Below are 27,878 nucleotides of genomic sequence, written 5' to 3'. Positions count from 1 at the left end.
GAGTTGGTTAATTGAATATTATATTTTCAAGAGAGTTTAAGAAACCTTACATCTTTTCAAGTTGCTTAAAAATATTATTAAGTACAAAATACAATTGAATATAGAGTGCCTGTAGTTGTTAAGTTTCCTTATGAGTTCTAATTTTCTTTTGATTTATAAATAAATAAAAAAAAAATTAATTTGAAATTTTCTTTTCAGGTAAGAGGAAACTGAAATAATACAAACAATATCTTTTTTTAAATGCAGGTAATCAATATTTTTTAGTAAAATTAAATAAATATTTTTCTAATTCTTATGTTTCCAAAAAATAAAGTTAAATATGGGTAAAAATTTCAAATTCATTTCGAAAATATTTGAATTCCTATAAATAATTTTCTACATTTTTAAATCTTTAAAATCTACCTTAATATACAGAATTTAATTATCAATAATTATGAAGAATAAAGTTGTAATTCTCGGAGGGTTCTACTATACACATAAATGTAAAAGGTTTTAAAACAATAAAAATTTTGAATGTTATTCAAATAAATTTCAAATCAAATGTATGGGAAATTTTTTAGATAAAATTTTAATTGACGGCTAAAATAATAATTAACAGGTGAACTATTAATTATTAAACTTATTAAGTAATTTTTAAAAAATTTTACAGAAAAACAGGTTGATACAAAAATTTTTGTACTTACTCAAATTTTGTGAGTACAAGGAATAGATTTCGACAAATCATATACATACATTAATTTTATTTTGTCTTGGTATTTAAAAAATTCATATAAAAGCACCGTTATAATATAAATTAAATACAATTGAACCCTTTCCAACAAAATTCATAAAATAAATATGAAAAATTAATATTTTTTTATTATATAAGATCACTAATACCGAAAAGGCCAACTGCTATCTCTTAAAAACAACCCCCCTTCATTTTTTTTTTGTACAATAAACTTTATGGTTTATGACTAAAATTTAATAAAATATTCAATGCATGTTCCATTTCCTATTTTATTTTTTTTCCTTGTGTATTTTAATAATTTTTATTCCAAATGTTACTAAAAGTTAACCAAAAATGATAAGCACATACAAATATAACATATATGATAAAAATGTCAAAATAAAAAAAATTTTTATATTTCCAAATTTTTTGCCACAACTACAAAATAGGTAAGCTACTTATACATACATAAATAAATTATAAAATTTTATCTTAGTTTTATTGAACGTTCATTTTAAGTGTCCTTTAAAATGATTTCATAATTTTTTTCGTTCAAATAAATAGTTTTACGAAAAAAGTTTTATTTTAGTTTTATTTAGCTCAATTTTTGGTTAGACTGCCAACCAATTTAAAGGCAAAAGTTGTATTTTTTGATAAGTTAAACTTCTCAAAATAATTTTATTAAGACAAAATTCCTTTTACCGGCAAATAAAGTCAATCAATGAAAAATTGACGAATCTTTAGCATAGCAAAATTTGGCTTTATCAGATCCAAAACGAATTAAAGATATTCAAGTGAAAGTAAAAATCTGTAAACTTGAGGATTTAAATATTCAGAAAGAGTGTTTAAACTCGAATTTAATTCTAACTTAAGCACATTCTGTCTCCATTTTTTGTAAAAGTAATAAGTAAGGATATTATCTTGAAGTTCAAGTCAATATATTAATTAAAAATCCCATTTAATATGGGAACATAATGAGAATTAGCTAAAATTTTAATAATTTTCATCGTTTTTCTTAAAAGCTGGTCCTTCGTATAGAGAACGTCATGTGAACAATTGAAATTTTGCATATAGCTTATAAAAAATTAATTTACAGACATATATGCCACAAATTTTGCGCTCCGGCATGTACAAGCAGTTTAATTTTCTCAATTTTACTGAATAAAAATTTACACACATTATCAACATTTTTTGAATATTTTCATTGCAAAATTTCTTAAACTAAATGAAATTATCAATTATGACCCAATAGTATTCAATAACCAATAAAGGTACAATATTTCAGTCTAGGCTTTTAATACATAAGATTCGTAATTGTACAAAATTTAAGGCAAATGATTTGATAATTAGTGTGGGACGTACCTACGCATCAATCAACCGTCACGTTTCCATTTCATGAAAAAATTTTTTTTTTCCGTATTCAATTCTATAACATACAACCTGCCACTAGAATAAAAAATAAACTATAAAAATGGAAAAAAAATTTTACACATATATGCACTAGAAATGTCCTTTCAACTTATATAAAAAGGAAAAAAAAGCCAAAATTAATATCTAGCATCAGATATAATCCAGCAAAACAAAAAAAATAAAGCAAAAAAATAAGTGGAGGACGAAAATGTTAAGAGCTTTTACATGTACGGTCATCAGTTTGAAATGGCATCAGTTAGCTTGTTAATGGAAGTCGTTTTTATTTTTCTTCTTTTACCCTTTCCTAACCTCACTATTTTCGAATGTTTATATCAACATTTTATTTCGTATATCAATATATAGGTAGATATTTGAGTTATGATATATTGGTAAAATAGTTAAAACGATATTTAGTATAAATACGAAAGGATTCCAGATGAAAAAAAAGAAGCACAAAAATAAAAATCAAGAATTGATACGGTCCGGGTATTTCGAAAATTTTATTTTACTTTTAATTTTTTTTTTGATATTTCGGGACAATCTGACGGACAGAATGGACTTATTATGGTTTTATAATTTTTTTTTTCTTTGAAAATCCTTTTATACGGTGTAATTTTTTTTATAATTTATGTTTAAGGATTTACGAAATTATAGGCAGTTTTCTACTTCTTGGTAACTGTTTTTTTTGTTACAAAACGTAATATGGTTTAACTTTTATGTGATTGCTTGAATTGGGTAATAGAGAACGCAAGAAAATTATAGGGGCATAAAAACGTGTTTGAAGGATAATTTCCCTTTTTGTTATTGGTATTTTGGTAAAATGGAAACTTTTTTCCTACATTTCGTTATGTTCACGTTTGTGGTCAAAAAAAAAGAAATTTATTTTTTAGAAAATTTGGAAACCTTAACTAGCGTATAACTTTTACATGTGTATCTATAACCTATAAAAAAAATTATTTTTCGAAGGTTTAACTGGGATCAATTGAATGGGAAAAAACATAATTTAACGGATTGAATGAAGCATAAGACGGTATAACGTATGTATATAAATATTTCGATATAATCAATTGATTATTAAAGAAAAATATTAAAAAATAAGAAAGGAAAAAAATTCTACAAAGAAAAGTTCTAAACAGAAATTATTTTATCCGAAATTTCACAAACTGAATTTCAACCAGTTTTTCAGTGTTTCAGTTAAATATATTTTAGAACTTTTAAATGGTTTGTTGTTCTCACATAAGATTTTTGTTTGGAATAAAAAGTGAATGTTTACAATGGGTAGTTTTACTTCATTCTGTGCACACCATCGCTCCATATCATTCCTCTTTATCTATTTTGTAATATAATTCAGTTATGGTTATTGTAAAGACTGTGTCGGTATAAATATATGAACTTTTCAAGTATTAAAATTTATATAGTTGGTGACTACTGTAAACTATACAAAATGTTATACAAAAATTAAATAATCCCAGAATTTTCTACTGAAATAAATAATTACCATTTCAAATACTTGTAGTATTAATATTCGGTATAATAAAATAAAAATGACGAGAAAAACATAAATGTTCAGGATTTTAAATCTCTATAAACAGTTTATTACCAATAGAGCACTTAACATTTACCATACTATCAGCTAAATTTCCTACAAAATCATTTTAATTAGAGTGATTGTATTGCAAATGATTTTTTTATTGTATAATATAAGACTTTATACAACACGTAACCTATATGCATGCCTATATTTTTGTATTCAGGGTTATTGAATAAAAATGAATTAAAACATTTCTACATACATATACGCACTCTCATTTTAAGTCAATTAAAAACATAATCTTTCTATGTATTTTATATTGTGTCAATTTTAATTTAATTTATAAAATAAATACATATAAAAAAGTTGTACCTTGTCATTCGACAACTATAATTAAATTTTAACTATAAGAAATAAAAATAAATAAGAATTGAACTAAAAAGTTACTTAGTATACTTATAAAAGCTATTAGAGGAAGAAGGAAACAACAACTCAACTAATTCACTCATTCATTCATTTTCTAATTAATTATAAACAACAAACTTAATGAATAAAATAAAATAAGTAAATTTCAAAACACTTAGAATATTAACTGACAACCATAATGTAATAGAACTGATTTTATTTCCCATTAAAATTAATAAATAATAGTAATAAAAGTAATAGTTGTTTGTGTATACATGCTATATGTGTATATATATATACAAATAATATATATATATATAATATGTTACGAATATTATTTGTGAACGCAATTAACGGAACTACACATTTCTTGTACATAATGTCGGTTTTTTACTTTTTTTTCCCATTTGCTTACTAATCCCAAAAATTATTTATAACAAACAAAACTAGAAATGGAAATGGAATGTGACAGTTGCTACAATATTAGGCTATCTCTATACATCATAATAATAATAAATCCCTTCTACATACATATGCTTTATTTCACAAATAGTGTATTCCATAAATTCACAGATTTAGTAACAAAAAGAAAGGGATAGGAAAAATGAGTTAAAAAGTTTCGAGTATACATCTGTAGTTTTATCCACATAGCTAATACAAATGTACATACATATCTAATCATAAACTTTATAATTCAAATTTATTGACTACATTAGATACGAATATAGGGTAGGCAACACATTGTGTAAAATATCTAGGTATATAAAATTATTGTAAAATATATTTTCTATTGTTTACATTAAAATAAAATATATAATATGTTTATGACAACTTGTTAATTAGATTTTTATAGTGAAAATAAGCTCAGTTTTTACAAAAAAAAATTAAAATTGCCTTGCAATTTTTCAAGCATACTGTGTATACTTAAATATAAAATAAGATGGTATCCATACATAATACATATAAATAAATTCATACTAACATTATAAATAGTAATAATTATGTACGTATGTATACACGCATGTGTGGACATACATTAGACTTATACAAGTAATAATAACCTAAAGAAGATGTTTAAATACGTCTTAAAAGAATTACACGAAAACACTCTTAGGACCTAAAAAGATTTTTTCTCCATTTTGACAAATAACGTTATTATGTACGAGTATATCTACTTTTTTTCGTTTCCTACTTATATTATTTTTTTTACTGTTATTTTTACTTATTTTATTACATTTTCTATTTTATTCTTTAATTTTCTTATTATTTACTTTTATTCCGTACTTATTATAATCAAAAAGGATAAAATATGAACCAAAAAAAAAGAAGGAACTATAAAAAATAAACAGAGCAAATAAAAACAAAAATAGAATGAATGTATGGAAAAAAATCCTCTTTCTATCTCCTTCTCATTTTCTACATTAATACAAAACCAAAAACCTCAAGTAAAGAATTGGAATTTATTCCAAGAAAAGCCCAATAATTCACTAAAATTGTCTTTAATAAATCCAAATTAGACAATCCAACTTAAATTTCATTTTGGGTCAAAATTTTAAACTAAATTCGTTCACTTGATTTTTAACTTTTCTCTTTTTTTCTTCTCTCAAATTTGTACATTGTTCCCATTTGTACAGTATGGGTGCAAAAACTTGAAAATTAAAATACAAAAAAAAGCTTAAGTGCTCTAAAATTAATACGAGTAGGCATGACGGCATACAATAATATTTCTCTCGAAAAACTTTAATTGAAATACAATTCAAAAGGACTGAGTAAGGCTAAACAATCATTCAAAGGGTCAAATAGATTTTTCTTTTAAGAAAAGAAAAAAAACTGTACTAAGTGAAAATTACTTTTTGATATCTTTTCAGCTGAATTGTTTATTATAGGGAAAGCATTGTATTCATATCGAAATGCATACTTCTTAAGAAGTGTCTTAGCAATACTTTCATTTATTTTATAATGATTTGAAATTTATAAAATGTTCAAACTATACTGTGAGTTAACCGACGGAATTCCTTAATTTACTATTATTCTGAGATAATCGAAATGTGGTTGATGTGGTTGACAAAAAATGTAAGATCAAAATGTTAAATGATCATCGCATGTTATTTTGTTTTCTTTTTATTTATAAAAAAAAGTTAAGAATTGCAGCCGTGTTAAAATAAAATGCAATAAGTATTAAAAAGTAAAATGAAAGAGCAGCAGCTTGGGTTCGATAAAACAAACTTTCATTCATAGAGACACCGAGTTTTCCCCCAAAATTTGAAATCAAAATAAATTCGAGTTACGCTTCAAATTCGTAAGAACATAATAGCTCGAAAGACTTTAAAGTTGTTCGGTCTTAACATTTGAAATGTCAGGTATTTAGTTGTTTTCGACTTATCAGGGGATAACTAGAATGTACATGAACTGCTGCAAACGGAATAATTAACTTTACTTTTACAAAAGATAAGAAAGCATTAATATTCAAATAATTGACGAAAAATCTCTAATAATTTTTAATAAGGTTGAAAATAGTTTGTTTATATGTAGACTATTAAATTAGTGTACTTAATTATAACATAAACTGCAAATAATAAAAATATGTTAATACCAAAAATAATCCCAAAGTTTTCGGTGTACAATAAATTAACTATCAATAAATTGAAACGACAATTAAATAAATTTAAGCGGCAGATATAATGACAGCAATTTAAACGTAAATTTTAGATTTGACTTTGCATGACTGCAAGTAAAAGACTCTATGAACAATAAAGCAAATTTAAATGCAATTGTATGTTATCCTTGCTACTTTGATTTCTCAAAATATTTATTGTTAAAAAATATCAAATTTTCGCACATAGCACATCATTTTAAATTACATAACCAATCATACATATGCAAAAGAAATGTTTAATAATGATAGTGCAGGAGCTTGATTTTTATATGCACCACTATATCAAGGAGTATTAAGTTTCTTCTTTTCTATACTGGTGTTTTATATGGTGTATTTTTGAAACTGATTTGTTCCTTTTACAAAGTGAGGGATAAGTTTTGTAGTCTTAAAGCTACCACATCATTAATACAAGTCCATTCCCATTAAAATTTGAACATACCTAAATAGGTATGCTAAGATTTAGTTTTAATTTTTGAAGAAAAGGAAAAAAGAATTCCTATTGAGAAATTATTGGGGTGGAAAACTATTCAAAAATAAACAAAATAGATTTTACTCTTTGTGTGTCATTAAAAGAGAAAAAAAAAAATTTGGTCTTCTAAGAAAAAATAAGATTTTTTTTTTCACTAAAAATAAACAAAAATGTCAACAAATTTCCAAAAAAAAAAATTTTTTTTTTATTTTTTACACTTAATATACACTTAAGTTAAAGTAGGATTGCGGTGGTGACTAAAATGCTTTTGAATTTTGAATGAATGAATTTTTTTTTTCCAAAAATAAAAAAAAAAAGAAGAAAAAGTTATAGACGTTGATTGAAAGTAAAAAAATCCTTTCAAAAGAATTTATTTTTCAATTTTAAATGGATTTATTTTAATTTCATTCTTCTTCCCTTTTGAAGTATTATTCAATACTTATATCAAATTATATCACAAAATGAGCTGGAAAAATTCTCTTTTGAAAATCTATTTTATTTTTTCGTTAAAAGAAAAAATAATTTAACTTTTTGTATCGTACCCACTCATAGTTGACTGACATAATAAAGAAGTTAAAAACTTTTCGAGTGAAAAATAAAATTTGAAGTGAGTGAAATACTCGTACTTATATAATGTATTGTATTAGGCATTTTTATTTATACATACATACATATGTCTACATATCTACACATTACTTAATGGAAGACGTACATCATGGCCAATAATTATACAAATCGTTTTAAAATTATTGAAATTATGGTCTCAATATGTAATTTATGTAATTTTTACTGAGTTACAGTATAGCTGATTTAGTTGTTTTCTTGTAAAAAATGGCTAATGAAGTGTTCAATGCATGTGCGTTACATCAATTTATATACGACAAAAGGTTGTGTTCAGTTAATGAATTTTTACAGGAAATTGCATATTTTTTGAGCTTTGTTCAGACATGACTTCACTGGTTCGAGTGCAGTTCGAGGAGAAAAATTTTTTAATTAATTTTTCTGCCTTTAACTCGTTCCATGGATTGCGACATACATCTGTTTTGCAGTTGCATGAAGAAATTTCCACTAAGTTAAATTATTAGTGTAATAAGCACATTACTTATTAATTTCACAACGTTTCAATAATTTCATTATGATGTTGTATTAGTAAATTCATAATGAGTTCTCTAGTTTAAGTGTTCTTTATAGTATTCATCGAAATTTGATACCTCATAATCCTGTGGCACGCTGAAGCGGATCTCCTAGAACTAAAGAAATTTGTATATTTTCTGATAAGTTTATTTGAATTAGAAATTTCCACTAAAACAAAAAACCATCTCTGAAACAGAATAATTTCTTTTTTCATATTTATTTCAATATCTTTCATTAAATTATCAATATTTTATTATTTTAAATGTTTGATATAGGAACGTGTTAAATAACTTCATTGCTTTTCTTCCTCTTCAAATTAATTTTGCGACAAAACTGTCATTATAATTATTATTTTTACGCCCATGCAGAGAAATCATATAAAATAAATTACTGAATGAATTAGGAATATAGCTACACCCTCTAGCATTTTGTCATATTCAAAATATTATTCAAAATGCCACCATAATTTTTATTTTTTATATTCCTTTTATAACAATTACGCGTTACATAATAAAATAAAGAATATTTTTTTATTCCAAAAAAGATAAAATAGGAATAATAAAACAAAAATTCTAAACAAATTTTATAAAATGTGTAGCCTTCGGTTGTGTATAATATTTTTTATTATGACGTAAACGTAACACCTCCCTATTAATACTGTCTTGATTTTAGAATATTCTGTTAAAATTTATAGATAATTCTAAAATTTTCAAAAACTTTTTAATTTTTTGTATAGTAAAAAATGATGGTATTATGCTTCAAAAAATTTCTTGAAATATTTATTCCACTAAAGACCATATATGCCAAGACAACCCCATATTATACCAACGAAAACCAAATTTTTTCCAATAAAACAAACCCTTATATGTGTTTTTGTAAGCTTGTGACGGATATTGTTATATTTTGAAGAAATATGAAAAATAACTTTCTTACATTTAATTTGACCTTTGGTTAACCTTGATAACTTCAATTGTTCAAGAAATATAAGTTTTAAATAATTTCATAAATTTTATCTTAAAAGGTCCCTGTCATTTAAGAACTTTTAGGTGAAAAGTATTGAACAAATCTTAATCATTACATCTTATAAGCTATGATATCACAAAGGATGAGGACTCACCTTTTCCATACAATCTCGAAAATTTTTGAAATATGCTGTTAGAAGGTAAAATATTTATACCAACAAAACATTTTCATGTTAAACATCGGCAAAACCAGAGCATATGATTCGCACTCTGTCAAACTTAGAGTTTAGTCAAATAGCCAAACCACATATACATAGGAATATTTATTTAGATGAAAAGTTCAGAATATTTAGATAAAAGTTCCCACCGAGTTCTGAGTAAATTACCACTTTTGAATGTGTTATTTTTCCTATGTACTTAATAACAATTATTATGGGCAATATATTTAACAGTTAATTTCAACAATTACTAAATTAAAATATACATTTCATAAAAAGCAAAACTTTATTGGCATCTCAAATTTAAATATTGGGAAAATTCAAATTTAATTATTGGGAAAATTGGAAATTTCTCCCAAAATTCAAGGAAGGAGCAATAATTGAAAAAATTTGTTAATTAATAAGCAGCTAATACCCAATAATTACTGGAAAGTACACATATTATGTATAGAAGTGTATAAAACGTACACTGTTAGTTCCTTATCTTTATATTTCGTCTACAATAATATTGATAAAATGTACCACCATATTAAAATTATATGTGGTAGAATGGACTCATGTTACCTAATTCTTATATTCTCTGCTTAATTTATTTACGTATAATAACTATTATTATGAAAATTTTTTATTATATTTTTTTGATATGAGTAAGATCACCTTTCGGTAAAATTATAAAAATATATATTTTTACAGTTCATAGAACAATTTGAATCATACATCCTCTCGTCCTTTTTCTTTTTATAGAAACAATCAGTGCTATATGTGAGAAAGTATTATATTTTATTTTCTCATCGAAACTATACTAAGAAACCTGCACCAATAAGCTGTAACTCAATCGATTTGAATATATTTAGTTCTTAGTATTTTTTTGTTTTTGTTATTATTTTTATATAATATCTTTGGATATGTTTGTGAAGGTGTATATTACTCTATAAATGGACTAAAATTAATTAATTAATAGCTTTAGGTTCGATCCTAGGTAAATATCTAACCATAAGTCTTTTGTATGTACAGAAGTTTTTTTATATACATGTATATATAATATATACTTAATTTAGTGTAGGTTTACAAAATATTATGTATTATGCCCGCATTCATTCAATACTGGTAATGGTAATTCAAAGTAATATTGTAGTAACAAAGAGAATAGCCATTTTATTTTCTACTTTATAGTCCTTTACAGTTTTGATTTCTTTTTGCTTTTTTTTTTTTAATTAATTTAGATAATCGATTTGGGTATGGTTTGCACTTCTCTTCTATCCTATATAGACAATTTTTTTTTGTTGTTTTTTTACATTCTCTATAGATTTTCATCAGGTGGTATATGCTTTAATGTTTTTTCAAAAACGAAAAGGAGAAAGATGGAAAAATTATATGAACTGTAAGAAAGATAAGAGGCTTAAGATAATTGGCCAATATTGATGTTTCTTATTTTAGAAAATTTACTTTTTCTTTACATATCCTTGTAATATTATAATGGCTATCTAAGGGCTTCTATTTTTATTTATTTTCAATAAACAGAAGTATATAGATTCTTGTATATAATAATAAATATTTTAATTGTATTTGAATAGTTATTTTTTTATAAAATTTTATTATTTTTTCATACTAATAATATTATAGATGAATTTTAATAAAAAAATATATGTATAAGGGATTTTTCATGTAAAATGGAAATTAGGCAGAATTCTATAATGATAAATTCTAATTAAAGAATTCTACATTAATTTCATAATAAAATTAATTTTTATTTCAAATTTTTTTGATATTTTGAAAAAAATGTTGAAAATTAAATATTTCACATGACATATAAATAAAATAATAAATTTAATTATTTAAATCTTGTGATAACGTAAATGAAACTATAGGTTAAACATAATGTAAAATAAAAAAAACTACAACTAAGCTTAGATACTTTGATTGTATCAAAACTCAAGTAAAATTTTATTCTTAATTTGATTGCAATTAGATTATAGGTATTTCGATTGTTATAATGATGAAAAAATAATTTTTGAAATAACGTTTGTGGCGAAGTTGAAGCTTCTTATTATCTTGTTATGTCGCAATTACCGGAAGTAGATTAAAAAAAACTATTTTTTATTACATACACTCCTCAGATTAGCTGTATTTCGTCAACATAATGGTGGACGAATTTCTGATAATTTTCACATAAGAAAATTTAAGAAGGCAGGGCTTTATAAAAGCATAATACCAAAACAGCAATCATTTTACTTGTTGAAGTAGGATTTCCTGTGGTATTTTTTAAACCAAAAACCAAAAATACGAATTTTTTGAATTGTATTTATAAATATCAAAAAATTTGCGTTTGCTTTTCGAATTCAAATTGAACAACAATCGGACAAAACTTAAATGACTTAACAAAAGAATTTGCTAGTCATATTAAATTTCTCACTTGACTTTTTAATGTGCAATATGTGCAAAATGGAACTTGTTTAAACGTCGTTGTTTTGACTATAATCAAATTTTTCAAATTTTTTGAGGTTTCATTCAACTTTGAATATTCATCTTTGTATTTGCATTTATATTTAGGATGCTTTGATTCTACAAAAATCATCCTTATAATATTTTTTACCAATTTTGGTCAAATATTTCATAAAGAAAAAAGCAAATAATTCCCAGTAGTTTCTCATAAGTATATATATATACATATTTTGTAAAGTTTATAAAAAAATATTATTAAGAGTGAATTTCGGTAATGCATATGAACTTTTTTTTTTTCAAATTAATTTATCTGATGCTCATACTCCTAAAATGCTTCTGTATTTTATAAGATATATTGAACGATGTATGGTGTATTAAACATACATACATGTAGATATTTGATATTCGTATAATTTTTAAGAATAATTATTGAGTTTTTTATATACCCATTGCATTTTTCACATAAAATTATATTATTTTATATGGACATATGTAAATGCATAGTAGCATATGAATTTATAAAAGAAATTGGAATGAAATGAAAGCAAATAATTTCAATATTTTGTAATTATTTCGAATATATTGAATTAATTTTAAAAAATTTACAAATGACAGAAAAAATTTCAACAATTAAATTATTTATTTTTGCAAGAAAGTTAAGATATTTTTAAATAAAATTTATTTGAATTGTTTAATTAATGCTGTATTGAAAGTTTGTATAGCTATTTTTCATTCTTTATTTAAGAAAATATTTCTTAAATATAAAATAAATTGGCAAATGACAATATTTTATTTTTTTTTGATAATTGTATTTATTAATATAATTATTTTTCGACAATTTTTTAAAAGTAAATTAAATAAATATTGTTAAATTTTTCCATAAAAAAATTTTCAATTTAATTTCCGTACATACAGGCTTTAATGTTAAATGTTAATTTGAAATTAAATTCCTCCTGTTACTCGAAATTATTATTCTAATGAAAGTTGAAGATTATTGGCTAATAATCGAGTCCCCCATGGCCCCATTAGACATTATTCTTTTCAAATTCAAAATGTTAACATATATGATCTTTATTTACATGCGTTTGCAACTCGTTTGCAGATTGAGTTCTTTATAGACAAAGAATCTCATTTGCAGGTCTATATGGATAAAGAAGAAAAAAAATGAATTTTGCATAGCATAGCCGTATTTCAAGTAACTAGCAAATGTTTGTATGAGTTTAAAACTATTATTAAATTTTTAGTAGCGGTTCTGCCACAATGCTACAATCTTTAATGTTTTATGTAAACGTAATTAACATAAAATTTAAAATCAACTTTGTGACACCCGTACGAATTAATAATTTTAAGAATTGTATTTTTAGTGCCACACTGTTTCACCCGACCTTATTTTTCTTATATACGTACATAGTACTATTTAATACATCATCATATATGACCAAATGATAGTCATTTTACCATATAGTTTATGCAAATTTTAAGCGCTGTCATTTAAATTGTTTTTAAGATGTGACCAAACAATTATTAAAATTGTACAGCAACTACCACAAGGAATTAAGAAATTTCGACGACTTTTATTACACATAACAATCTAAATGATATATTTGTTTGCGCCAAAATATTACAGCCTAAATAATTTCAGACACATATCCAAAAAATTGTTGAAATTGTATAGCAGGTACCCGAAAAAATACCTAAATTAAATCCAAGTTAAATTCACGAACGGACAGACATTGGTAAATCATCGCAGAACTCAACGGTGATCAAAAACATAGACTTGTAAAAAGGCAAATTTAGTACAATCTAACGGTTTACATTTTAAATAAACTTAAAAACTGACATAAAAATGATTTTTAGGTAATAGGTATTTCAAACAAGACAATTGAACCCACAAATTTTTTTATTTTATTTTATATGGTGTCTAATAAAAATTACATGCATTTAAATAATAAATAAAAAATGTTGCGGAAATAAAAGTTCTTAAAATGTACAGCTGGGAACAAAATATTTACTAATAAATTCAAACTTCACTCATTTCTTATTCAAAATAATCTCGAAATACAAAAATAATTTTAAAAACTTTAAAACTTGTGAAAACTGAAGTTCTAATTTAAATATTTTTGTGTTTTTTACCTACCCTCAATTCTCATATTTCATTGTCTAATCTGAAATACTATTTTATTATATAAACTTAAGATAGTTTTGCACGTTTCATGTTTATAATTTTTATTTTCCAGGTCTTGTACGAGTATTACAAAAATTTAAAGATTTAAATAATTTCAGAAATGAAAAACTTGAATATAAAATTTTTTAAAAATATATATGTATGTATGTACAAAAGAACACAAATTGTAATGGTTAAGAATTAGAACTATATAGAAGTATAAATATTTTGTAATAATATAAAATCGTTTAAATCTTTCTATAATAGCACACTTATCTACACTATATTATTATACTCGTAGGTGGTCATATAAGTAGGTGAAATAAATAATGTTATGTAAACTAAAATAAAAAGAAAAAAAAAATTCAAGCTAACATAATAATTTTTTTCTTTCCGAAAATCTGAAAATATTTATTTTACCCAAGACAATATAAAAGTTGCAAAAAATTACGGAGTACCAACGAGTACAAAATACAAAAAAAAAATTCTTGTTATAAACAAAGAGGAAACAAAATATTTCAACATAAAATACATATATGTATGCACATGTACCTACTGTAAATAAAATTACCTATATTTATGCAATTTTTACTAGTCCTTAGTTGATTGTATACCTACATACAATATTGCAATGATCGTTCTATTAAAGCAGTACTTTCTTTTATAAATAATTGCTTGTCCTACATAAATTTCTTTATATATAAAATTTATCTGTAAATTTTTACCTTAAATTTTTTGGTATTTGTAAGGTTGTTTTATTCATTGTCTGTTTATTATTATTATGCTAAGGAAATTAGTAGATCTGCATTCAATTGCTGTTCAAAGTTTATAATTCGGCATCTCGTATATTTTTTGTTATATAAAATAATAATATCTAGTGTATTACAACTTAAAACATTTTTATTATCCAAATATCTTTAAAATTTTGATACTCCGTAGGTTAAGGCAAGGATTTGTTAAGTCAGCTAAGAGAGAACATGTCACACAAATTGTAAAAGAACTACTTGGGTAAAGCCCGTCATACAAATCTTAAAAGAAATTAGAAGTACTAAAACCAATGCCAGAAATAAAATTAATATTGTACATAGCGGCTGCATAGTCATATTGGCGATTTCAAAAAATAATATGAATTTGGGAAAGTTGGACAAGATTAATTTTTTCTTCTAATGTTTATAAATTTTTCAAATTATTTCTTTTTTGAAAGATTTCCAAAAATGCTTACTTTATGATTTAAATAATCAATTCCTAATTTTCTATGCTTGCATTCTTAGATCTTGAATAAAACTAAACGCCTTAAAGTTTTACAGAAGAAAGTTGTTCAACTTATTTATTTGAGGTTTTAAAAATTTTATTATATTCATGTAATGTACGAATATATAAACTATGTATATAAAATATAAGGATATTTTTTTTTCAAGAAAATTATAACAATTGCCATTGTAAGAGCTTCTGTGCAATTAAGGATGAAATTTACACCGATTCAAAAAATAAAATTTAAATTATCTTAAATTTCAACAGAATGTACAGTTACCATGTGCAAATATCTACATATATGGTAGAAGTTTATCTGATTTGTCTTATCCTTTTTCCTTTTATTTAGTACTTCTAAGGTAAAAGAGAAGTTTTGAAATCGGATTAGTAGGAAAAACAAACAAACTACATGTTTCAAATTATGAGATTTATCATACATTTTAGGATTTAAATATTTTTCTCACTTTGAAGAAATTTTTTGTAAGCTACTCGTAGAAAGTAGATTGTTTGTATTTTGGTGCATATACAAGTTTGCTTTTTTTGTAACAAGCAAGTAATTGAGGTTGAAACAAAAATTTTTTTCGAAACATTGTACACATGCAACTTCACATAATTTTTTTTATCTAAAATGCTCTTTAACTTTTTTTTATTAAATTTAATTTCTTGCTTTTTCGTTTGGAAATAAAATTTTCTTACAGTGTAGCATTTCTACTACATACAAAGGTCTCATATGGTGTTGAAAGACTGATTAATTTGTAAAAAAAAGAGTAATCTTTTGATGAACAGTATCACAAGAAACTGTTGTTCTAATATTTTTTGCAATGCTCATTCAAAAAAAAGGATCTTTCGGATCTTTCTAAGTTAAAATTTTATACAATTTGAAAAACCTTATATCAAATATTTTTATCATAAAAATTGGCATTAAGTTTATAAATTGTACGAAAATTGTGGCTTTAGATGCTTAACAGCAGCTTTTAAGTTTATTAGTTTTATATTTTTCAAAGGATACCCTATAATATCAAGTGAGATGGTTCAACTATAAGGCTCAATTAAATAAACTTAGCATGTTATTCGAAATTTATAAGAAAATTTAATTGCAATGTGTGAACTCTACTTCTTGTATTGCGTTAAATATAGATTCTATTAGCAATGTCGAAATATTTTTCTTCTAAACTTGTAAAAGCAAAAGTTAAAATAAATTTGAAAAAAAAAAACCAAAATTTCAAAGTGAGAAGAAAGTTTGTTATAATCTCTACAACAGCCTATTTAAAACTTTTTCAATATAAATACAAAGCAGAAAACTAATTTTCAATTGTATATTTACATAATGTTTTTACTTAAGCAGCATTAAAATTTGAAAAACATGAAGAAGAAAAGTTTTCTTCTTATTGAAAACTTTGAGTCGTTAGTTTACAAGCTTTTAACTTCAATTACAACTTGTCAATTTGCTTGTCGTAACATTCATAAAATGTATTCTAGAAAAAGTTTACAAAATCTATTCATATGAGCCCTTATAGCAATTATTTTCATGGAAATTTTCTCAAAATTTTAATGTGTTTTCAAATTATTGTCATTCAATTTATCAACACACACAAAAATAAATAAAATACAAAAAACAAAAAAAAATAATAATAAATTTCAATTTGAAATTAAAAAGAAAATTTTCTCTTCAAAAGAATTTTTGAATTTTTCTTCGCACATAAAAATAAAAGAAGATTCCCAAGAGAATCAAGGCTCCCATCTTTTATTGTTTATCATTCTTGTTATTGCTTTTGTTGGCAATTTATGTGCCAATTTTTCTGTATTTGTACTTATACAAAATTTTACACAGTCACAATAGATATTTTATATATTATATTCTGTGAAATTTTTCAGTAGGCACTTTAAACACGTGTCACATGAAAAATATTATCGTACATAATAATGTTGATATGCTCGTTTTTATTTATATATGTATGTATATGTACACTAAAATTGTGAAAAAAAAACACTGTGAAATTTTTTTTCAAGCCTTGAAACATTTCACATCTAAAGGTCGTGGAAGAATTCTGTTTTAAATGAACACAAAAGCCGAATTAACCAAAATGGATAATTAAAAAAGAGAAGGTTTTCTATTATTCTGGGAATTTCAGAAACCAAAATGAAAAAATTCCTTTTTTTTACCATATTACAATTAAGAAACATGCTTTTTGACAACTCTGGAATTTTGAATATAGTTTTTATTATTATTCGGAAGTTCAAGATAGTAGATTGTTGTCGATCTTTTGAATATTTCCAGTACTCGAAATTTCACAATGAATTCTTGATTATGAATGAAAATGTGCCTTTATTCTGTCAATTTTTAAAACAAAAATTTTTACCTGCATAAATAGAAATCTGAAATTTATTTAACTTTAAAATTTTTAAACTTTTCATATAAACCATCCAGATAAAATATGTATATCAAATGAGTACTTTATGTTGAATACAAACACAGAAGTCGATAATCTTAAAGATCTTCTAGAACGAGTTTTTTTTATAGACAACAAAGTCATATCATATATTATAACAAAACATGTTTTCGGCAAAAATCTCGTTCTGTATTGCACTTCGACATTTTAACCTAAGTTTTTAATTTTTTCAATTCGATTATTGATTTTTTTAATTTTCTTATTGTTATTTTCCATTTATCAATGTAAAATTTTTCATTTGAAAATGTCCAGTAAAGTTACCACATTCTCAAACCCACTCACTGAATTTAGTATATTTAAAGAAATAATGAAACCCAAAAAACCCATTTTCACCTAGGAAATTACCTTATAACTTATTCACTCATTATACCCTGCACTTCGTGAAGGGTATATTAACTTTGGTATGGAGTTTGTAACTACTTGAAGGAGTCATCTGCGGTATGGACATATATATATATTCTTGCTCAGCGTAAAATTCTGCGTCGATTTTAGACATGTCCGTCTGTCCGTCCGTCCGTCCGATCGCACGATAACTCAAAAACGAATAATGCAATCGACACCAAACTTTCACAAGTTTTTTCTTTTGTGCCAAGGACGAGCCCTATTGTTATTGGACTAATTCGGACAACGGGTTCGGGTAGCTGCCATACAACTCAAAGAGTTTATTTTAAATATTTCAAAAACTAATAAAGCTATAAATATAAAATTTTGTATACATGTGTCCAATTATATTCTACATATGCTCTAAAAATTATAATGGGATAGCTGCACCGGTTCGGGTGGCTGCCATACAACTCCAACAGCAAATTTTTTATATTCGGCAAAATAATAAAGTCAGATTCATGAAACTTGGCAGTCATGTGTCCAATTATAGGTCAAATATACTTCTGAAGTTTTAGAGGAATTGCTTTACAGGTTCGGGTACCTGCCATACAACTCCAGAAGCTAATTTTAAATATTTGGGAAAATAATAAAGTCAGATTCATGAAACTTGGCAGTTGGATGTCCGATTATAGATCAGATATATTATTGAAGTTTTAGAGGAATTGCTTGACAGGTTCGGGTACCTGCCATACAACTCCAGAAGCTAATTTTAAATATTTGGGAAAATAATAAAGTCAGATTCATGAAACTTGGCAGTTGGATGTCCGATTATAGATCAGATATATTTTTGAAGTTTTAGAGGAATTGCTTGACAGGTTCGGGTACCTGCCATACAACTCCAGAAGCTAATTTTAAATATTTGGAAAAATAATAAAGTCAGATTCATGAAACTTGGCAGTTTTGTGTCGAGTTATAGGTTAGATATATTTCTGAAGTTTTAGTGGTATTGCTTGACAGGTTCGAGTAGCTCTCATACAAGTCTAAAAGCTTATTTTAAAAATTTGGAAAAATAATAAAGTCAGATTCATGAGACTTGGCAGTCGTGTGTCCAATTATAGGTAAGACATATTTCTAAAGTTTTAATGGGATAGCTTGACAGGTTCGAGTAGCTCCCATACAAGTCTTAAAGCTTATTCCTAATATTTGGAAAAATAATAAAGTCAGATCCATGAAACTTGGCAGTTGTGTGTCCGATTATAGATCAGATATATTTGTAAAGTTTTAGTGGAATTGCTTGACAAGTTCGGAGACTTCCCATACAACTCCAAAAGCTAATTTTAAATATTTGGAAAAATTATAAAGTCAGATTCATGAAACTTGGTAGTCGGATGTCCAATTATAGGTCAGACATATCCGTGAAGTTTCTATAGAATGACTTCACAGGTTCGAGTAATTGCTACACAATAACGAAAGGTGCAGGGTATAATTCAATCGGTTTATACCGACTGAAACGTTTTTACTTGTTTTCTTTTCATTTTTCTTCTGAATAAAATAAAGTTGGGTCAAACCAATGGTTTGTATTGTAGCACTTTTCCCTTCAACAAGTGAAAATACTGCTTTTAAAAATCTATGTATATCCACCACACTATTAAAATTATTTTCATTCATAAACGAAACTATTTCTAGGATTGCATATATTTAGGATGAACGATTTATGCAGTCTTTGAAATAGATAAAAATTAATATAAAGAGGGGTTAACATAATACTCGATTTTAAGGGTTAATTGTGTGAGTTAAGAAAAGTAATTATATTTTTTAATGTCATGGAATTTACCGTTAGCTTTTTGCGTTTATAGAAATTTGAAAAAGCTTGAGGTTTCGGAAATATAAGGTGTCAAAAATTCAAATTTTACGAATTTCAAGAGGCGATAACTTGAGAGGGGGTAGAGATGGAAAAAAATTTTCTTCTAACGAAATAAACTATTTGTTAATGTCTAAAAGCTCCTAAAATTTCAAGCTTCTGCAGGCTAGGGTATAGGAGAAAAACGACATCAAAAATTTGGAAAAAAAGGACTTTAGATAACGGTAAATTTGAACAGCCATTTTGTTTTTCTAAGGTTTAACTATAGTATACCGCGCTAGGGAAAGCCAGTCGCTGCCTTTCTGCGTTTGCAAAATTTCAAAAATGCTTATGGTTTCATTGCAACAAATAGTTAAAATGGGCCATTTTTGTGGCTTTGGGGGGGTATAACTTCTAGAGGGGGGGAGATAGGTAAAAATTTTGTTCTACGAAAATAAGTTTCTAGTAAAGATCTATGCACGTATTAAATTTCAGCTTTCTATCTTTAAGAATGTAGAAGTTTTGTAAACAGACACACGGACAGACGGACGGACGGACGGACGGACAGACGGACGGACGGACGGACGGACGGACGGATGGACGGACGGACGGTCGGACGGACGGACGGACGGACGGACGGACAGAGTGAAACTAATAAGCACTTTTTTTCAAAAAATTTTTGGAAAAGTGCTAAAAATGGGATTCAGGTTTAAGAAGACAAATTCTACTCTTTATTTGTGCATTACATCACAATTAATCATTATTATGGCTATCGTGTTCTAATACCAAGACATCCGTTGTGATATCAGAGTAGAAACAAACCACACTCTTTCTAAATGATAGGGTGCTTAAATTAACTAATCAATTAATAATTAAATAGTAATTATATGTAAATTACACCGGAGGCAATTAAAATTAACCATTGTTTTTGTTCTACATTATATTTCTAAACAATAATTATATTATTAATTATATATTATTGTCATATAGACCATTGTGGTTTATAATGCAGAAAATGCATTTAATTTGAATGAAAATGATTTCATACAAAATTTAATCTAATTACAAAGAATTTAAAATGATTTTTTATAGAATTAATTAAAGTGTTTAAGATAATTTGATATTTTGTGCGAAAGTGTTTTCAATTCATTTTTTCGTTTATAAGTCTATAATAGTTTGAATACAAGAGAAAAATTAAGTGAAACCAGTCTAACATTACCATTAGTGCAATGAAATTTTGAGAAAAATCTTGTTCTCAAAATAAACCTGCATAAACAAACTCCAAAACGAAATTATTTTTTACCTATTAAACTCTTGAACAATTTGCTTAAACTGCATTTTTGGTGATTTTTTCATTTAGTACAAAATTTTAACTTAAATGGTGCATCAATTTAAAAATTATAGGAACACAGGGAAATTATGCAACATACTGTAAAAAAAATTCTTGAAGAAAAATCTTTGTATTACAATGTTAAACTTTAATATCTTATCATTTTATTCAAAATTAACTAGGCGAATAACGTTACTTTTCGTTTACTGCTTACAATTAAATAACCAAAAGATATCTTTTATTTTTATTTGCTATGAACTCTCAAATGCAACGTAAATGATACAGAATCAGAATACAGAAAATTCTTTTTTACTAAATTGTTGTTTGGCTTAACAATTTAATTACAATGAAATTAATAAGTTGCTATAATAGTTTTGTTATACATAATAACAAAATTAAAACAATAAGACTCTTCAATGCCATCTGTTTATAATAAATATACCACATAATTATTCTAAATAAAATGAAAATTTCTAAAGCTTCTTCTATAGTATTAAATAGAATTATATATGATTATTAGATATTCTTCTTTTATCTTTTCATAATTTTCTATTCTTAAGAATATTATTGTTTTAATTAAAAGTTAATTCTTTAGTTCAATTTTGCCTTAAGTGTTTTATTAAAATAGAAAAGTGTTTAAGCATTATTTATATGGTATTATAATTATTAAAAAAATATAAGTGAGTTATAAATATAAGAATTATTTGTCACAAAGGTATACAATATTTTGTATATAATTTGTCCACGAGATGTTATGAAGAATGTCTTGCTATCAATGAAAAAAGTCTTGTTATATTGTTAAAAATCCTAGAATAAAATTACTGTTTTTATCGAAATTAACAAAACTTCCTTCTGTTACAGAATATTAAACCAGAATATTAACCTTTTATAATTACGTCTTTTTTATTTTTCCTTATAATTAAAAAAATATTTGAGATTGTTTTAAATTTTTTTTAATTTTTAAATTAATTTTCTTTTATTCTTTCAAATTTTTGAAGTAAAAATTTTTTCTCTAATTCAGTAATATTTGAAAGGCAGGAAGAGTCAGACATTCTGGTGCGTCGAAATTTGCAAATTTTCGAATTTACCGAACGAATTTTTTGAAATTTAAACGATAAACATATTGAAACTAATATGTAGAATCGGAAGACTTAAAAATATTAGGCAATTTTGTTCACAAAAACATTTTGAAAATATTTTTTATTTACTCTTTGCAAATTAGTTAGTACTCTGTTTTCTATATTGAACAAAAATCTGTAAATACTTATAAAATTTATATTATGCAAAAATTAATAAATTTTTTAAGTGCAAAATTATAAAAATCGATTGGATTTTTGTTTTTCGTTTCATCATATAGAAACAATAAAACATGGAAAATTTCCGCTTAAACACATACATACATGCATATATTTTATATTTTTGATTTTTTAAAATTTTATCCTATTCACATTCCACAATACCAAATAAAATAAATTATTTTCAAATTAGTAAATCACATGATAAAAGTTTGTGGTGAACATTCAATCCATATTCGTCATATTATGTAAACAAAGTCCGATTTTAATTAATTAATGATTTATAATTATGTTATTTAATTAAAATTATTTAATTAGATTTCCCTGAAGCGTTATTGAAATAATTTGAAAACGAAATTTATAATTAAATTTTCACCACAATGTGAAATGAGAAATTCAATAACATACTTTCAAATTTATAAATTTTGTATTGTGGAAAATTTACTTCAAATTTAGCATACTTTTAACAACAAAATATTTTTAATCTAAAAAAAATTTTTTGTTTTATTTTATTTGGGAAATTCAAATTCGAAATTAATAATTCTTCATTAAGTCAAATATATTTAACGAAAGTGCTGTTACTGAAATCACTTGAACAAATTTGGCAAGGCGGACTTGCTTTTGTGTAGATTCTGTCAGGATGACAAGAAGACGACCATACATTCTGTGTAGCTGTTCCGCTCTGGCTGTGAAGAGGTGCAGATTATTTGTGCGAGGCTTTCTCAGTGTTTGGAAATTCACCTCCAACTCCCTGAGAGATATCTCCGGGTATTACTTGGAACCGGGATAGTTTATTATTATTAATAAAAAAACAATTTCATTATATTATATCCTATTCGGAATATAAGTATAGGACTACTAGACTTGTAGTCTAGATTAACCCAGAAGGTTTTAGTATTTTTGAAATTATGAACCATTCGACTATTTTTAACTAATTTTCATTTGTTTCTGATAAAAGCTTGATAAAGAATGATAATTGATTTGCTTTGAAAAAAAAGGATAATTTAAAAGTGAATAGAAGACAGAATGTTATTGGGAATGTAGATGAGGAAGGTAACTCTCAATTTTCAGAAATGTGAAAACATGATCTATAAATCTAAATAAATTTTTTTTATGGTTGAACCGAATTTCAACTTGTACTTATGCTGAAACTGATATAACAATATTATACCAATGATTCGAGAAGCATAGTATATGAAAAAAATTTACAAAATTATAAATTTCTTTACTTACCACATTACCATAAATAATTGCAACTCAATATTTTTTAACCTGAAACACATGTAATAAAATATCTATGAAATTCATTATAATTTGTAATACTATGTGTGTAAATATTCGCTGAAAATATTAAATTCAGTACATTAATTTTCCACAATTTATTTAAAGTAAGGTAAATAATTCGTTCACTTTATTCTTTTATTTTTATTATTTTTTCTTCTATTCCATCTCATTCCATCTTAATTGATTCAATATGCGCATTTTTTTTTTCTTTTAACATTGAATATTAAGTGTTTCTCTATATTATTTTTAACTTAATAATATATACTATGTATCTGTATAAAAAGAGATTATACATGCTATGTACAGGGTTATTTTAGTTTATTTTAGTATATTTTGTAACAAAAATGGCGGTATAAAATCATAGATGTATTTTACAAAAAGAAAATACTTCAGGTTAATTTTCAATTTTTGTTGAAAATGCAAGTACTTATTTGCGACAGAGCGGTTTTTAAAAAATTTAATTATAAATTTCATTTATGCTTTTTTAAATGAATAAAGTGCAAAAATCATCATCAGACAACGGCTGCACATCTGAATAGATATTAATTTTCCTTCTGAAATTTAATTTAGTTTTCCAATTCTAATCCCAAGTCAAATGGGTAGGTGAACAGAGAAAACTATATAATTAGCAGATTTATTATTAATTAATTTTAAACAACTGTTCCAAAATGTAGTGAAAAATTCTTATATTATCGTAGAATTACTTAGGCTCATCAATTTCAAACTGTAATTAAAAATTAGCATAAATATCAGTTTTACAAATTTTTGTTTTAAATTCGAGTCTTTCTGTTTCGAATTGACCAGAAATAGGCTAAATTATAACGTTATTTCTGTTCCATTTATTCCTATATCTTCAATCTTATGCCGCAATAACCCTGTAAATACAAAAAAAAAGATACTTTATCAGCATTTTAAAAATTATTTGAACATTTTTTTCTCTTTTTTTTTTCATTTGAAAGGATCTATCAAATACATTGATATTAATTTATTTTAAGAGCAAAACACACATGCACTCACATAAGGATGTTTGTAGGTATTTTATTGTAATATATTACATAGATGTAAGCTTATTTATGTGGTATTTTAATATATGAAAGTTAAATATATTTTAATAATATGTACATAAATACAAATACATAATATTATGTACGAGTGTGTTTTTTTCTTGTTTTAGAAATTCTTTTAAATGGGTGGCATGACATATTCTTAAAACTTATTATTTCATGTACTCACTTTAGAAGAATAATTGCAAAAGTGCATTTAACATTTTCATGCTGTGAAATATGAGTTTTATCATATACATATGATACACATATTATATACGGAAAAGAAAAAGGGTAAAAGGAGAGAAGAATTATATATTATGAAAAAAACATGAAACGGATATAGATTTATAGGTACACAGTTAAATTCGATTTTTCTTTTTCTATTTTATTTGTTTTTTCTTTCTTGTTGTTTTTTTTTCTTAAATTATTTGTTTTTAGCACTTTTCCAAAAATTTTTTGAAAAAAAGTGCTTATTAGTTTCACTCTGTCCGTCCGTCCGTCCGTCCGTCCGTCCGTCCGTCCGTCCGTCCGTCCGTCCGTCCGTCCGTCTGTCCGTGTGTCTGTTTACAAAACTTCTACACCTTTGAAGATAGAAAGCTGAAATTTAATACGTACATAGATCTTTACTAGAAACTTATTTTCGTAGAACAAAATTTTTACCTATCTCCCCCCCTCTAGAAGTTATACCCCCCCAAAGCACTAAAAATGGCCTATTTTAACTATTTGTTGCAATGAAACCATAAGCATTTTTGAAATTTTGCAAACGCAGAAAGGTAGTGGCTTGCTTCCCCTATCGCGGTATACTATAGTTAAACTTTAGAAAAACAAAATGGCCGTTCAAATTTACCGTTATCTAAAGTCCTTTTTTTCCAAATTTTTGATGTCGTTTTTCTTCTAGACCCCAGCCTGTAGAAGCTTGAAATTTTAGGGGCTTTTAGACATTAATAAATAGTTCATTTCATTAGAAAAAAATTTTTTTCCATCTCCACCCCCTCACAAGTTATCGCCTTTTGAAATTTGTAAAATTTGAATTTTTGACACCTTATATCTCCGAAACCGCAAGCTTTTTCAAATTACTATAAACACAAATTTCTAACGGTAAATTCCATGAAATTAAAAAATATAATTATTTTCCTTATCTCATACAATTAGCCTTTAAAATCGAGCATTATGTTAACCCCTTTTTAGCACTTTTCCAAAAAATTTTTTGAAAAAAGTGCTTATTAGTTTCACTCTGTCCGTCCGTCCGTCCGTCCGTCCGTCCGTCCGTCCGTCCGTCCGTCCGTCCGTCCGTCTGTCCGTGTGTCTGTTTACAAAACTTCTACACCTTTGAAGATAGAAAGCTGAAATTTAATACGTACATAGATCTTCACTAGAAACTTATTTCCGTAGAACAAAATTTTTACCTATCTCCCCCCCTCTAGAAGTTATACCCCCCCAAAACCCTAAAAATGGCCTTTTTTAAATATTTGTTGCAATGAAACCATAAGCATTTTTGAAATTTTGTAAACGCAGAAAGGCGGTTGCTTGCTTCCCCTTGCGCGGTATACTATAGTTCAACTTAAGAAAAACCAAATGGCCGCTCAAATTTACCGTTATTTAAAGTCCTTTTTTTCCAAATTTTTGATGTCGTTTTTCTTCTAGACCCTAGACTGTAGAAGCTTGAAATTTTAGGAGCTTTTAGATATTAATAAATAGTTCATTTTGTTAAAAGAAAATTTTTTTCCATCTCCACCCCCTCTCAAGTTATCACCTCTTGAAATTCGTAAAATTTGAATTTTTGACACCTTATATTTCCGAAACCGCAAGCTTTTCCAAATTTTTATAAACGCAAAAAGCTAACGGTAAATTCCGTGAAATTAAAAAATATAATTATTTTTCTTAACTCACACAATTAACCCTTAAAATCGAGCATTATGTTAACCCCTCTTTATATTAATTTTTGCTTTATTTCAAAGACTGCATATATGCGTCATCCTAAATATATGCAATCCTAGAAATAGTTTTGTATATGAATGAAAATAATTTTAATAGTGTGATAGCTATACATAGACTGTATTTAAAAGCAGAATTTTCACTTGCTGAAGGGAAAAGTGCTACAATACAAACCATTGGTTTGACCCAACTTTATTATATTAATTTTTGCTTTATTTCAAAGACTGCATATATGCGTCATCCTAAATATATGCAATCCTAGCAATAGTTTTGTATATGAATGAAAATAATTTTAATAGTATGATAGGTATAGATAGACTGTATTTAAAAGCAGAATTTTCCCTTGTTGAAGGGAAAAGTGCTATAATACAAACCATTGGTTTGACCCAACTTTATTTTGCTTTAATGTTAAAATACTCATTCACTTAAACTGTAAATGTATAATATTAATATACTTACATATAAAGATAAATGTATTTATGTGTATACATATATATGAAAGGCTCTTATAAATCTTTTAACCCACTTAACCTCAATTTTGTTATTTTTACTGAATAAAGCGAAAATAAGTTTAAAAAAAAAAATCTTTGAAAATATGATGAAAAATTTGTTAGCGTTTTATAACTAAGAAAAATGAATTGCATGTATTACATTCGTATAAATTAGATTTTGTTCTAGCAGCGTTAAAAAAAAAATTTAAATTAAAAGAAATAAAATTTCCAAAAACGAAAAAAAAAAATAAACCATTGAAAACGTTCCAGGACACCAGCTGGAAACAAAGAAAATTTAAGAAATTATAATGTGGAGTTTAACTTTAAACTCATTTAATTTCATGAAGTTTCATTTCATGTTGCAAGACGTGACTCTTTTAAATTTGACTTTAGAATTAGAACTCTTATTAAACTTACATATTTATAAATTGATATAGTCATACATAGAAAATAAAGTTCGCTTACCATTTGTATATTTTTGCTCCCAATAAATAAAAAACTATACTCGAATTGTGGAAATCCAAAATCTTAA

At 25.5% G+C, this 27,878-nt stretch overlaps 1 long non-coding RNA gene across 3 annotated transcripts in view; it reads left to right on the top strand.

Annotated features, from left to right (window-relative positions):
• Positions 1-27,878, top strand: part of LOC129608947 (uncharacterized) — a 151,104-nt gene that overhangs the window by 94,994 nt on the left and 28,232 nt on the right. For 2 of the 3 annotated variants that reach the window (XR_008696922.1, XR_008696923.1), the window contains exon 4: positions 199-379. The exons of the other annotated variant lie outside the window; for it this stretch is intronic. This is a non-coding gene — a long non-coding RNA (uncharacterized LOC129608947). Of the gene's footprint in view, positions 1-198; positions 380-27,878 lie in introns of those variants that run through there. 3 annotated transcript variants of the gene reach the window in all.

The sequence above is a fragment of the Condylostylus longicornis genome, unplaced genomic scaffold (assembly GCF_029603195.1).
Source record: "Condylostylus longicornis isolate FDR11 unplaced genomic scaffold, ASM2960319v2 ptg000004l, whole genome shotgun sequence".
Classification (NCBI taxonomy): Eukaryota; Metazoa; Arthropoda; class Insecta; order Diptera; family Dolichopodidae; genus Condylostylus; species Condylostylus longicornis.
The sequence above is the reverse complement of the archived record's forward strand: the minus strand, read 5'-3'. Positions and strand labels throughout refer to the sequence as shown.